This window comes from Bufo gargarizans, unplaced genomic scaffold (assembly GCF_014858855.1).
Source record: "Bufo gargarizans isolate SCDJY-AF-19 unplaced genomic scaffold, ASM1485885v1 original_scaffold_1485_pilon, whole genome shotgun sequence".
Lineage (NCBI taxonomy): Eukaryota > Metazoa > Chordata > Amphibia > Anura > Bufonidae > Bufo > Bufo gargarizans.
Window position 1 is genome coordinate 1 of NW_025334381.1, and position 15,536 is coordinate 15,536.

The following is a 15,536-nucleotide window of genomic DNA, read 5'->3' on the forward strand; positions in this document are numbered from 1 at the left end:
ACTACACTAAGGCCTACCAAGAATTTTATTGGTATTCCAATTATGGGTTACCTGTATTACAAATTATCATATGGAGGTGAGTTAATTCTTGATTATATTTTTATTTATTTCATTTTGGGGGTAGACACAGATTGTGCGCAAAAGCTGCAGTTCATAAAAATATATTGAGTAGCGTGACAGGGGTTATGTACACCACAGAAAGTGATGACCTGTCACTAGGATATCCCAAGATCAAAGAGGTCACCTTACTGTGTTCCCTTCGGAGCTTTTCCTTGCAGGGGGGGGGGGGGGGGGGTACGGCTGGACAGTTGCTTACAGTTACTTTACAGAAGGATAAGCGTTACTGCAGCAAAAAGCTTTGGAGGAACTGCAGCTCCTTCAATTACAAGATCAGTGGGGGTCGCAGCAATCGGACCACTTATTAAAAGTAGTGTTGAGCGAACTTGTGTTTTAAGTTCGGCGTCTAATGTTCGGGTTATCGAAGTATCCCGTTATGGATTCCGCTACCACGGACCATAACGGAATTTAGAATCCATAACGCGATTCTTCGATAACCTGAACTCGAACTTTAGACGCCGAACTTAAAACACAAGTTCGCTCAACACTAATTAAAAGGTGATGGCATATCTTAAGGGCTCTTTACACGGGCCGAGAGTCCGCCAGAAAATTTTATAGAGTTTATAGATTATCTCGTTATTGATTTTCTGGCGGTGTAAAAGTGCCTCCGAGTACCAGATGAAGGAGCTAAACGCTCATTCACGCAGATCCAAAAATCAATGTTTTCTGGCAGCAGATCGTACTGTGTAAACTCACTCTGTGGGGGAAGAGAGATGGCCTTAGCGATTGCTCCTCCCCATACTATGGAGGAGATCTCTGCATGTAAATGCTGCGCTCTCCGCTGACGAGCAGGCGATCCGTGATCGCCTGCTGTATCATCCCGTGTAAAGGGACCTTTAGTGCAGTGATCTCCAACCTGTAGCTCTCCAGCTGTTGCAAAACCGCAAGTCCTAACATAACCTGATTGCCGCAGTCTCTCAGGGCATGATGGGATTTGTAGTTTTGTAACAGCTGGAGAGCTACAGGTAAGAGAACATTGTTTTAGTGGTAACCCTTTAACTAAGGCTACTTTCACACTCGCGTTTGGTGTGGATCCGTCATGGATCTGCACAGACGGATCCGCACCAATAATACAACCGAATGCATCCATTCAGAAAATGATCCGTTTGTATTATCTTTAACATTGCCAAAACGGATCAGTCTTGAACACCATTGAAAGTCAATGGGGAGCGGATTCGTTTTCTGTTGTCATTGACTTACATTGTGTGTCAGGACGCATCCGTTTGCCTCCGCATCGTCAGGCGGACACCAGAACGCTGCAAGCAGCGTTTTTTTGTGTCCGCCTCCAGAGCGGAAAGGAGACGCAACGAAGGCAAACTGATCCATTTTGGACCGCGTGTGAGAGCCCTGAACGGATCTGACAAACAGAAACCAAAACGCCAGTGTGAAAGTAGCGTGTATATCGCAGCAGTATCCCTACAGTTGCTTTGAGGGTCCATGCACCAAATGTTGCCATATGCACCGAGCCTTGGGGTACATTCAAATGACATTGAAGAAAGTGCAAAAAAAAAAAAAAAAGCAAACATTCCATTTTGAACTGCAATTTTTTTATTTATTTTTTCGTGAATGACTTTTTGTACTACAGCATCCTTAAATTGTATGGTGTCTGTCTGTGAAATAGGACTGTTCTATTTTTTTTACAGCCGTTATTCAATGCTCATTAAAATAAAATAGAAGCCGTGCCTGACTTATAAATTAGGCGCAGTGTCCAGCAGTCCGTGCCCCTGTCTGGCTTAGACTCAGTAATGTTCTACGCCAGAAAACTGACGTAGAAGACGATAAATATGGTGGGGCTGATGTCTATTCAGGAAAGTGTCGAGGCCAGCGGAAAAACAGCGAAAGTGTATCTTTATGATAAATTTGCCCAGTAGACTAGTGATTCCGAAAATGGGGTTTTGATGGCCGTTAAAAAAAAAAAAAGAAAAAGGTCCGTCACATGGAGGTTTTTCAGTGTTGTGTGAGTGTACTCTTACAGCAGCACGCAGACTCCATGTGGACACCTCTGAGGCACTATGTACCTCTGAAATACAAGAAGGTTTTTTTTTGTTTGTTTTTAATAACATTATGGTCCCTTTCACACGAGCGAGTTTTCCGCGCGGGTGCAATGCGTGACGTGAATAGCACCCGCACTAAATCCTGACCTATTCATTTCAATGGGTCTGTGTACATGAGCGTTGTTTTTCACGCATCAGTTCTGCGTTGCGTGAAAATCGCAGCATGTTCTATAGTCTGCGTTTTTCACGCAGCCCTGGCCCTATAGAAGTAAATGGGGCTGCGTGAAAAACGCATTGCATCCGCAAGCATGTGCGGATGCGATGCGTTTTTCACTGATGGTTGCTAGGAGATGTTGTTTGTAAACCTTCAGTTTTTTATCACGCGCGTGAAAAACGCATCAAAACGCATTGCACCCGCGCGAAAAAAACTGAACGCAATCGCAGACCAAACTGACTGAACTTGCTTGCAAAATAGTGCGAGTTTCACTGAACGCATCCTGACCTAATCCGTCACGCTCGTGTGAAAGGGGCCTATCAGTTTGCTTCCTTCCTGAGCTAGTCACTCTGAATTTACTCATAATCCATCTCCACTGAGCAGACTGCTTCGGGGAGATATTATAGAAGAGTCTCCTCCGCTCTCCCCTACATAGACTTCTATGGGCCGCATGTAACCTGATCTCTCAGTAAAGCTAAAAAGCTGTCTCCTCTCTGAAGATGGATTTTCAGTTATTGTTTCTTTGGGGAAGAAAAGGAGCCTGATACATGGGGGGGGGGGGGGGGGGAAGAGGCATTCTTATGATATAAACTTTCTTCTTTATTCTTGCAGTATTATTTTATGCACAGTTGTTCATAATAGATACACTTTAGGCTACTTTCACACTCGCGTTTGGAGCAGATCCGTCATGGATCTACACAGACGGATCCGTTCAGATAATACAACCATCTGCATCCGTTCAGAACGGATCCGTTTGTATTATCTTTAACATAGCCAGGACGGATCCGTATTTTATTGTGCCAGATTGTGTCATAGAAAACGTATCAGTCTCCATTGACTTACATTGTGTGTCAGAATGGATCCGTTTGGCTCGGTTTCGTCAGACGGACACCAAAACGCTGCAGGCAGAGTTTTGGTGTCCGCCTCCAGAGTGGAATGGAGACTGATCGGAGGCAAACTGATGCATTCTGAGTGGATCCTTTTCCATTCAGAATGCATTAGGGCAAAACTGATCCGCTTTAGACCGCTTGTCAGAGCCCTGCACGGATCTCACAAACGGAAAGCCAAAGCGCCAGTGTGAAAGTAGCCTTAATTGTGTGACCCGATTTGTGCAACTACAGCGACATGAAGATCGCGTTGTCGCATTATGTCTTTGCATCTAATCATTGTCAATGGGGTTGCGATGCAACACGCTACAAGCTGTGATGCAACAGTCACAAAGAAAACTGTTGGATTTTTCATTGAAGAATGCAACCAACATCTATCACACGATATCTATAACCCACATTTATAGGGAATCTGTTACCACAATTCTGGACTATTATCTGCAGCCATACCTGAGTAGTACTGCGAATAAGGAGTTCAGATGACCATGTTACTTTCACACTAGCGGCAGGACGGATCAGACAGGCTGTTCACACTAGTCAATGGGGACAGAGCGGCGGCACGGCGAAATAGCGGCAGGACTGATCCGACAGGGTGAAAAGCCTGTCGGATCCGTCCTCCCGCTAGTGTGAAAGTACCCTTAATAATGTATTACCCATATTGCTCCCTTTGCTGGCTGGTTTCATTTTTCCATCACATTATACACTGCTCGTTTCCGTGGTTACAACCACCCTGCAATCCAGCAGCCGTGGCTGTGCTTGCACACTATAGGAAAAAATGCCGGCCTCTCTGGTGACCGGGACCGCAGGAGCACACATAGGCTGCTGCTTTCTTTATAGTAAGCAAGAACAGCTGGATTGCAGGGTGGTCGTAACCACGGAAACGAGCAGTGTATAATGTGATAGAAAAATGAAACCAGCCAGCAAAGGAGGCAATATGGACAATCACAGTACATTAGTAAGTGCCTTGTATTAACTTTCTCTACATAATGAATGCTATTTGCCGAAGTAACAAAACCCCTTTAAGTATTACAGCAGGTAGTTCAAAATCATGGTGACAGATTCCCTTTAAGATGTATGTATTAGAGACGGAAGGAGGGCAGGCATGAAATAAAATCTTAACTTTTTTTTTTTTTTTCTCCAGGCAAGAAAGCTGTAAAAGACAGCAGTAAGTACTACTTGTGGTTTGTATGTACCTTAGGCCTTTGGTTAGGCTACTTTCACATCTGCGCTTTCAATAGCTGGGGGGGGGGGGGGGGGGGACGCTTCAGTTTTGTCCCTATTCATTGTCAATGGGGACAAAACTGAACGAAACAGAGTGCACCAGAATGCATTCAGTTCTGTTTGGTTGAGTCCCCATCATGGACAGAATAACACTGCAAGCAGCGTTTTTCTGTCCGCGATGTGGTGCGTGCGGAGCAAGACGGATCCGTCCTGACACACAAGGTAAGTCAATGGGGACAGAAGTTTTTTCTGACACAATAGAAAACCTTATTGACTTTTAGTGGAGTTCATGACGGATCCGTCTTGGCTATGTTAAAGATAATACAACCGGATCCGTTCATAACGTATGCAGGTGGTTGTATTATCAGAACGGAAGCGTTTTTTCTGATCCATGACGGATCCACCAAGAACGCTGGTGTAAAGATAGCCTTAGAAAAAAACTAATGAAATCTGGTTCTGACTTCTTTAGGATGCTGCCAGACATAGTTTTGTTGTGTGCGTTTTTTTTTGTTTTATGCTTTTGTCACATTTTCAGCCACATAATGTATTTGAGCACAGGCATTTTGTATTGGTGTTTTCTGCATGCCTTGCACTTTTATATAGGAAAGTATGAACCCCCTGTAATGTCTCTTCCTCTGTAGAGCAGTATGACAAAAATGCATTAGTAAAAACACTTGGCCCGTTGCCCAAAAAAAAAATGCATGTCTGAGACAAAAGTCTGACAATGAGGGGAAAAAGCCACACCCCGTACAGTGATTTCCATCAGTGATTGTGAGCCTAGCCCAAACCAGGATTGGAGTATAAGATATAAGGGAAAGATCTGCACCTGGTTTTGGCTCAAAATCACTGACGTGCCAATGAGGCATAAAAAAATCATCAAAACCCTCAAAAATAAAATACTCACGGCGTCATTCCCTTTTCCTTTCTTGTTTCAGAGTCCTCAGGACATCACTAGACCCGATCTGCCAGTTACCCCTGTCTCCATGTAGATCCAGCGCTTACATGTTGCTTAAGCTGCAAGAAGATCGTCACACATTCTACGATATTTAATAAAGATGTTTTTCAAATGTGGTCTCAAACGTAACTTGGTTTTATTTCCGTCCACTGCTTACAGTGTGACAGTTCCAGGAGGTATTCTTAGACTTTACTTTTAAGGAAGTCCTAAATGGGAATATATTGGCTAAATAGAATAGAAAAGGGGGCTGCTAGGGTGGGTTCACATGTGTGTGTATATATAGGGTATGCTGCCTGGCAAGTGTGGATGACTCGTGTGCTTTCCACATCCTTATGTCCTATTCTTAGTCACAAAATTCGGTTCACAGACCTTTTTTGAAGCCAATGGGTCCACAAATAGACACCAGCCGTGTTTTGCGGTTCTATGTTTTACGGACCGCAAAATACGGCCTTGTGAATTGTACCCTTAAAGGATAACTGTCATATTTTCACTCAAAATTCAATTTTCATATATGTTGCTGCTGTGGTGATGATCCATAATCATTAATTATTGTGTTCACCTACCACTTGTTCAATAAGATTCTGTCCATTGCAACCGCTCCTCACAAGACTTCTTTCTGACTATCTTGTTAAGATGGCTGCTGATGCCCTTTCCCTGAGGCTAAGACCTCCCTCCCTAACTACCCAGAACCCATTCGGCTCATCTCGGGAACACGCAGCCTCCCCCCAACCAATCGGCTTTCTCCAGACTTAAACACGCTCTCTTCCTCCTGAGTAGTGTTGAACGCAAATTTTTATCGCTAATATTCTAATCACGAATGATATCTGCACTATCCCGATTTGACGGGAGAGCGCACGCAGCGTTCGGGACTGCCCACTGCTGCGTCCTCCATCTTCTGTATATAGGGGATGGAGGACACCTAGCAACGCTGTTTTAGCCGCACCACTGAAATGCCTGGAGGAGGAAAGAACATGCTGCAATTACTAGGTAATTCAATACCTATACATAAGTATTAACTAGGGAACTAAGGTCAACTTAGTCAGAACAATCCAATTACATAAAAATAATAAGACCGTTACGTCAGAGTGATACTGTTATTTTCCAAAGGAAAGTTAGTCTTACTTTGCACCAGTTTGGATAAGTCTTCGACAGTCCGATGTAGGGATTTAAACCCAAGATCTCACATAAAGCAGGCAGACAATCTACCTCTAGGCTATAGCCCTGTAACATTCTTATGTGTCTTTTTTTGTTACAAAGGTAATACATATCAATGTTCTCATTTTCACTATTTACCGATCGCCATAAATATTATGTTCACTATATTGTACAGGTTATTATGATTACAGGCATGTCAAATACTGTTTTGTGATCATTTATAGTATTTTACAAAAAACTTATATATTCTAATGTTTTTGCTTATTTATATATATATATAGAAATTATTTTTTTTTTGTGGGGTTTCACTCTGGTAGACAGGATTAGCGGACGCAGTATAGATGCAACAACAAGTTCTTTGGATCAAACAGTTCAGTGTTTTATTCACACTTTAGGCAAGTGACAAAACAAGCAGTCATATTCAAACAAAAAGTCACCTTGCGGTGTTGGTGGTAATTCACACCATGCAGCAATTCTGCCTCAAAGAGTACTTACCATAGCAGCACCAACCTGTTTTAACGCCAAACAGGTAGCAAGCCTTCATCCAGATACAAGGCTCCCAGATCCCAACACAGAGACCTAGCTTCTGAGACCAGCTGCCTATTTAAGGACAGCCAGGTGCTGCCAAAACCTGGACCGGCACTTAAAATCCGGTCTGGTATTTGACCTCACCTGGCTGTAAATCAGCCCAGCAGCACATGCTGGGAGGAAAATACCTGTTTCCCAGACAAAACCTCTCATTGTGTCACATACACAGGGGGTGAACACACACCAGACAGTGTACCCGGGACAGGGCATCCGCATTTCTCTGTAACTGGCCTGCCCTGTGTTCCATCGAAAACTTTAACTTTTGTAGGGAGAGAAACCATCAGGTGACCCGGGCATTTCTGTCCTTGGCCTGACTCATCCCACTTGAGAGGGGAGTGGTCAGTACCCAGGCGGAATTTTCTCCCCAATAAATAATAGCGGAGAGATTTTATTGCCCAGTTGATAGCCAGGCACTCTCTCTCCACTATACTATACCGGGTCTTGGCTGGGGTGAGCTTACAGCTGAGGAAGACAACGGGATACTCCTCCCCGTTGACTTCCTGAGACAGTACAGCACCGAGGCCTACTTCGGAGGCATCGGTCTGTACTATAAACGCTTTTGAAGTCAGGCGTCACCAAAACTGGGGACCTGCACAGGGCCGACTTCAAAGCGGAGAAAGCCTCTTCCGCCCGATCATCCCAGTGAACCATCGTTGACTTGTGTCCCTTCAAGAGTCCTGTCAAAGGCGCGGCTAGAGTAGCAAAGTGGGGAACAAACCTCATGTATCGCCTCTATTTTGTTCACTTGCGGTTTGATAACTCCGCGCCCAATGACATACCCCGGGTACTTAGTCTCTTCTAACCCTAACGCACTTTTTTTGGGTTAGCGGTTAGGCCAGCTTTCCAAAGGGCGTCCACTACGGCCTGCACTTTGGGTAGGTGACTTTCCCAGTCGGTACTGTGGGTGACAATATCATCCAGGTAAGCCGAAGCGTACCGACAATGTGGACGAAGCACGATGTCCATTAATCGCTGAAAAGTTGCGGGGGCGCCATGCAGACCAAAGGGTAAGACCATATATTGATACAGCCCCTGAGGTGTGATGAAGGCAGCTTTCTCTTTGGCAGCCTCCGTTAAGGGCACCTGCCAGTACCCTTTCGTGAGGTCCAAAACAGAAAAATGCCGGGCTTGTCCTAACCTCTCAATGAGCTCATCCACCTGGGGCATGGGATACTCATCGAATTTGGAAACCTCGTCCCGTCTGACTTTTGGCCCACTTACTTTTTGACTTCTCAATGACGTCTAGCTGCAACATTAGCTGCACCTCCTCCGATATGGCTTGTCGCCGAGCCTCGGGTACCCGGTATGGTCTTAATCAGACTTATGCCTGAGGCTCAGTGACAATGTCATGCTGGATTATGGAAGTGCGTCCAGGGAGGTCCGAGAACATATCCGTGTTCTGACTAACAAACTCCCTGGCCTCCTGAGCCTGTTTAGAGGAGAGGCTGTCAGCAACTTTTACGGTGGCAACTGCTTCCCTTGCATCAGACAAAGGGGCCGGAACCTCTTCCCCTAGTAAACCCGGACGCGGGCTGTCTTCCATACAGGTATCCCTATCCTTCCACGGCTTAAGTAAATTAACATGGTAGATCTGTTCAGGCTTTCTCCGCCCTGGCTGGTGTACCTTGTAGTTCACATCTCCAACTTTCTCGAGTACCTTGTAGGGCCCCTGCCACCTAGCCTAACTTACTGTCCACGGTCAGTACCAGAACCAAAACCCGATCACGCGGGTTACAGATGCCGATTATAGACCCGACACTGGGCTCGCTAAGCTGCCTCCATATGCTCCCTAACAAGAGGCAACACTGTCTCTATCCGATCTTGCACCTGGGTAACGTACTCAAGGACACTTTTATACGGAGTGGGCTGTTGTTCCCACGCCTCTTTGGCCACGTCCAAGAGACTGTGAGGATATCTGTCATATAGCAGTTTGAAGGGCGAGAACCCAGTAGAGGCCTGGGGTATCTCTAACACTGCAAGCATGAGATAGGGCAGAAGAAGGTCCCAGTCCTTCCCATCTTTAGCCACCACCATTTTCAACATATTTTTTAATGTTTGGTTAAACCTTTCTACCAGACTGTCTGTTTGCGGATAGTAAACGGCGGACGTCCGCAGCTGTTTTATGTGCAGCAACTTACAGAGTTCCCTCATCACCTTGGACATAAAAGGGGTCCCCTTATTCGTCAGAACCTGTTTAGGTAGCCCTACTCGGGAGAACATTTCCATTAGCGCCTTAGCTATCAGTTTAGCTGATGTATGTCGCAGTGGCACCGCCTCAGGGTACCGAGTGGCGTAGTCTAGGACGACCAAAATGTGTTGGTGTCTTCTAGTGGACTTCGGTATTGGGCCTACGAGGTCCATAGCAATACGCTCAAACAGTACCTCGATGATCGGGAGGTGCTGGAGGATAGTTGCCTGGCAGGTCGGGCAAGACATATGGAATTCGTCCACCTCCCTAAACACACTGGGCCAGTAAAACCGTTGTAGAATCCGGTCCTGTGTTTTCTGCATTCCAAGATGACTCCTGAGAACATGTTGGTGGGCTAACTCTAACACGAGTTTGTGATAAGCCTGGGGCACCACCAACTGTTCAATGGGTTCACCCCGCAGCTGCTTTACGCGATACAACATATCCTTCTGTAAAACAAAACATGCAATGCAACAGCTCTCTGCAAACCAAATAAAGTACAAAAATGCATAATAATTGCTAATGCTATACTTATAAATTAGAGATACTTGGCAAATACATTCTGTACAAAATTATTTGAGTCCGTCTGCCACACGTCAAGGCGATCTCTGTAAGAGTGGGCCCGGCATGCATGTTGGTACCTGCATTCCTTGGATATAATGGAGGCCATTTTGGCACCATAGATGACAGAAATTAAAGCAGGCCCAGCATGCATGTGGAACCTACACTCCCTGAATTGTATGGTAGCCGTCATGGCACACAAAAGGTAGAATTTAGTGTTAGGAACCGTTGTACAGAGATCGCCTTGACGTGTGGCAGACAGGCTAAAATAATTTTGTACAAAATGTACTTGCCAAGCATCTCTAATTTATAAGCATAGCACTAGCAATTATTATGCATTTTTGTACATTATTTGGTTTGCAGAGAGCTGTTGCATTGCATGTTTTATTTTACAGTGTTGTTTTCAGCCATAGCAACGTGCACCTGCGCATCGGGATGTGCTGACTGACCCCCTTTTTCTTTGCAACATATCTTTCTGAACCACAAAACGGGGGAACACTGACTTTGCCCCAGCTTGTTGTGCTGCACCATCTACTATTAATACATTAGGCTGGGGATACGGTGGGGTCCCGGTGTTGTGCAGTACCAAAATTATCCCCGGAGACATTGAGGTCTGCCAGCTCAGGCCCCGGCGGCAAGTCCTCCACGTCTCCCACCATTACACTCAGTGGGGTTGTCTCCCCCTCTTCCAAATCCGCAATCCACTGCATAAATTGACATGCTGGGGATTTCGAATCCACAATACTGCTAAAAGAAAATTCCGAAATTCTCATCCACTTTGCTGGTACTGTACAACGCTGCACCAAAATCCACAACGGCAAGTCCGCAGTTGTTCAGTCATGTGTGACCCCGGCCTCATTCTACGTTTCTGGATTACGACTCGGCTATTTTCTTAGCTGTAATAGGGCTGCCCAAGAAGTGCATGAGGCTGCTACTGTAAGTCTGTGCCTCTGGCTTCATAAAGGATTTTTTTTTCTGTCTGGCTCGTAAGAAAACATGGTATGCTCCATCAAGTGCCCTATCTACAGGGTTTTTCTCTCCCAGATTTTTGTCATACAGCATTGCATCCATGCCCAAGGAGCCCCAAATTCACCCCACGTCTTGAAACTTGCAATTTGATACCGCGCATACTGTATAATGGAGGAAAAAGCCTGCAGGTGTCAGTATAATACCACAGTAGCAGCAGAAACAGTGCACGGAAAACATGTAATGTACGAGGTTTGCAATGAAATCACTACAAAGAAAGGTCGTCCCACTTAGTGCAGCATTCTAACGAAGCCCATTTCATCCAGTAAAATTCCGGCCTCCCAGATGGATTCCATTATAATCAGGTAATGCCCAGTGCTGGTGGTTTCAGCTATGTGCTTGATGCCGCACTGCCTTCAATTTGTTTGTTCTGTTCCTAGGACAGAGCAGGAAAATGGAAATCAGTAATGGCGATGTGAACAGATCCTTATTAGGCCCCTTTCACACGGGCGAGAATTCCGCGCGGGTGCATTGCACCCGCACTAAATCCGGACCCATTCACTTAAATGGGGCTGTGTATATGAGCAGTGATTTTCACGCATCACTTGTGCGTTGCGTGAAAATGTCAGCAAGCTCTATATCGTGCGTTTTTCACGCAACGCAGGCCCCATAGAAGTGAATGGGGCTGCGTGAAAATCGCAAGCATCCGCAAGCAAGTGCGGATGCGGTGCGATTTTTACGCATGGCTGCTAGAAGACGATCGGGATGGGGACCCGATCTTTATTATTTTCCCTTATAACATGGTTATAAGGGAAAATAATAGCATTCTTAATACAGAATGCATAGTAAGTTAGGGATGGAGGGGTTAAAAAATAATTAAACTCCCCTCATCCACTTGTTCGCGCAGCCCGGCTTGTCTTCTTTCTTCTTATTTGAGAACCTGGGAGGAAAAGGACCTTTGGTGACGTCACTGCGCTCATAACATGGTCCATCACCATGGTGATGCGAAGTGACGTCACTAAAGGTCCTTTTCCTCCCAGGTCCTCAAAGAAGAAGAAAGAAGACAAGCCGGGCTGCGCGAACAAGGTGGATGAGGTGAGTTTAATTAATTATTATTATTATTATTTTAACCCCCTCCATCCCTAATTTAGGCTTTGTTCACATCACCGTTCAGCCTTTCCGTTCTCCTGCTCTGTTTAGGGGCAGGAGAACGGAAAGGACGGAAAGGCACATAACTGACGCCAAACTGAGCCCTTAGGACCCCATAGACTATAATGGGGTCCGTTATGTTTCCACTCAGAAGATGATTTTTAAGCGGAGACAAAAGTTGTGCATGCAGGACTTTTGTCTCCGCTTCAAAATCATCTTCTGAGCGGAAACATAACGGACCCCATTATAGTCTATGGGGTCCTAAGGGCTCAGTTTGGCTCAGTTTGGCGTCAGTTATGTGCCTTTTCCGTCCTTTCCGTTCTTCTGCTCCTAAACAGAGCAGGAGAACGGAAAGGCTGAACGGTGATGTGAACGAAGCCTTACTTAGCATTCTGCATTAAGAAGAAGTCGGGGTTCGGTTCTGGGTACCTAAAAGGCTGATTTTTCTAACACGCGTGCAAAACGCATTAAAACACTTTGCACTCGCGCTGAAAAATCGTGCATTTTCCCGCAACGCACCCGCATCTTGTCCAGCCCTCACACGCGACGCCTATGTGAAAGAGCCCTTAATAAAGGTTTCTTGAACTTAAAAACGGAGTGCTCAGACATAATATGGGTCTGTGCTGTAGCAAATATGATTAAAATGACACCGGAACCACTAGAAAGGATATAAATAGGGATGAGCGAATCGACTGAAGATAAGACAACTGAAGTCGATTCGCATAAAACTTCGTTTCAATACTGTACGGAGCGAGCTCTCTGTACAGTATTAGAATGCATTGGCTCCGATGAGCCGAAGTTATCACTTCGCAAAGTCTTGTGAGACTTCACGTAAAAACTTTATAAATTGATTTCTACTGTAAAAAAAACATTTCCCGAACTCGGGTTTGGTTCCAAGCGAAGTTTTATGCGAAGTTGATTCGCTCATCCCTAGATCTAAAGGGAGAAGTCTAAAGTCGCTAACATTACTTTGGGGAGGGTAGCAAAGGGTAGCACTATGCAATGAATGAACAGGACATTCCAAGTGAAGTATTATTGCAACATACATGTACATAAAAACTATACATGCCGGTATATGTATTTTTATTGCATTACATTTTCTATTTGGTACCACTTGGAACTGAACCGGAGTTCAGTACAAAGGTTTTTTTACAGTAGAAATTAATTTATGAGCCAATACATTGTAATACTGTACGGAGCGCTCGCTCTGCATCCAAAGTCAATTTGCTCATCCCTAGTCATCATGCTTGAGCACAGGTTCTTCAGCATCAAGAGAGGAGAAACTGCCTCTGTGCATGCAATTGGATGAGGTGAGTAATTATTACAGCTGAGAACCACTATGGGGGACATTATTACTGGTGGAGTCTATGGGGGACATTATTACTGCTGGAGGCCACTATGGGGGACTTTATTACCGCTGAGAACCACTATGGGGGACATTATTACTGCTGGAGGCCACTATGGGGGACTTTATTACCACTGGGGGCCACTATGGGACATTAATACAGCTGGGGACCACTATAGGGGACATTATTACTGCTGGGGGCCATTACTACTGCTGGAGGCCACTACAGTATGGGGGACATTATTACTGCTGGAGGCCACTATGGGGGACTTTATTACCGCTGAGAACCACTATGGGGGACATTATTACTGCTGGAGGCCTCTATGGGGGACTTTATTACCGCTGGGGGGGCACTATGGGACATTATTACAGCTGGGGACCACTATAGGGGACATTATTACTACTGGGGGCCACTACAGTATGGGGGACATTATTACTACTGGGGGCCACTACAGTATGGGGGACATTACTACTACTGGAGGCCACTATGGGGGACTTTATTACAGCTGGGGGCCACTATGGGACATTATTACAGCTGAGAACCACCGTGGGGGACATTATTACAGCTCCGGCCACTATGGGGGACATTATTACTGCTGGGGGACATTATTACAGGTGGAGGCCACAATAGGGGACATTACTGCTGGGGGCCACTATAGGAGACATTATTACTGCTGGGGGCCACTACAGGGGAAATTCTTACTGCTGTGGGCCACTATGTGGGACTTATTACTGCTGGAGGCCACTATGGGGGACTTATTACTGCTGGGGGCCACTATAGGAGACATTATTACTGCTGGGGGCCACTACAGAGGAAATTCTTACTGCTGTGGGCCACTATGGGGGACTTATTACTGCTGGAGGCCACTAAGGGGGACTTTATTACTGGGGGCCACTATGGGTGGCATTATTACTGCTGGAGGCCACTATAGGGGACATTATCACTGCTGGGGGCCACTATGGGGACATTAATACAGTTGAGCACCACTATGGGGACATTATTACTGCTGGAGGCCACTATAGGGGACATTATTACTTCTAGGGGCCACTATAGGGGAAATTATTACTGCTGTGGGCCACTATGGGGGGCTTTATGTATACTGCAGGGGTTGGAATTTTATAAAAAAAATAAAATGAAATTCATCCATTTAAAAAAACTAAAGAAAACATGAAATCCATCTATTTTAATGGCCACAAAAAACACATGCAAAACTGCCATTAAAAACGGACAGACCCAAAAAAAGTCCATGAAAAGCAGTGTGCCTGTCATGTGTCTTGCTTACTCTGCCTGGTGCAGAGGTTCTCTAAGGCTGTATGCACCAAACTGCTTTGTATCTAGGTGCACGTACATTAATAAATGTGGGCCAATGTATTACTCAACTTTTTTTTTAGATGTCACCTGTATAAATTCCATAGTAACATAGCCTAGAAATAGAATTCTTTTTTCCAGAGATGGAGAAGAATGAATAGAGAACTTGTGTTCAGCTTCACAGTGATGGCCCTAGGAGCTGGGTAAATGCCATCCAAGCTGGGAATACAAGCTCAGTCACAAGAGAGAAGGATCCGGATCACCCAGATGTCATTAACAAATTCCCTTCAGATATTTGCATCACAATGACCAAAATGAACGTGCAGCAATCTGTCTGAGGACATACAGCTCGCGGGAATTTGCAATCTCCATATTTTTCCAACATTTATTTCTGAAATAATTTATCATTTCAATTTTAGAAATATATTTATAATGGTTTAAAAGGGGTAGTGTCCCCTCAGCAAGTGACATTTATCATGTAGAGAAAGTTAATACAAGGCACTTACTAATGTATTGTTATTACCCATATTGCCTCCCTTGCTGGCTGGATTCATTTTTCCATCACATCATACACTGCTCGTTTCCATGGTTACAACCACCCTGCAATCCATCAGTGGTGGCCGTGCTTGTACACTATTGGAAAAAGCACCAGCCTATTTGAGGTCCCGAGGTCCCGGCCACCAGAGAGGCTGGCACTTTTTCCTATAGTGTACAAGCACGGCCACCGCGGATGGATTGCATGGTAGTTGTAACCATGGAAACGTGCAGTGTATAATGTCATGGAAAAATGAATCCCGTCTGCAAAGGAGGCAATATGGACAATCACAATACATTAATAAGTGTCTTGCATTAACTTTCTCTACATAATAAATGCTATTTGCTGAAGT

At 45.1% G+C, this 15,536-nt stretch overlaps 1 long non-coding RNA gene across 1 annotated transcript; it reads left to right on the forward strand.

Moving 5' to 3' along the window:
- Window positions 1-11: 11 nt before the first annotated feature.
- Window positions 12-5,505, forward strand: LOC122923334. The gene is made up of 3 exons (XR_006387268.1): window positions 12-76; window positions 4,354-4,377; window positions 5,369-5,505. It is a non-coding gene; the product is annotated as an uncharacterized LOC122923334 (long non-coding RNA).
- Window positions 5,506-15,536: the final 10,031 nt, after the last annotated feature.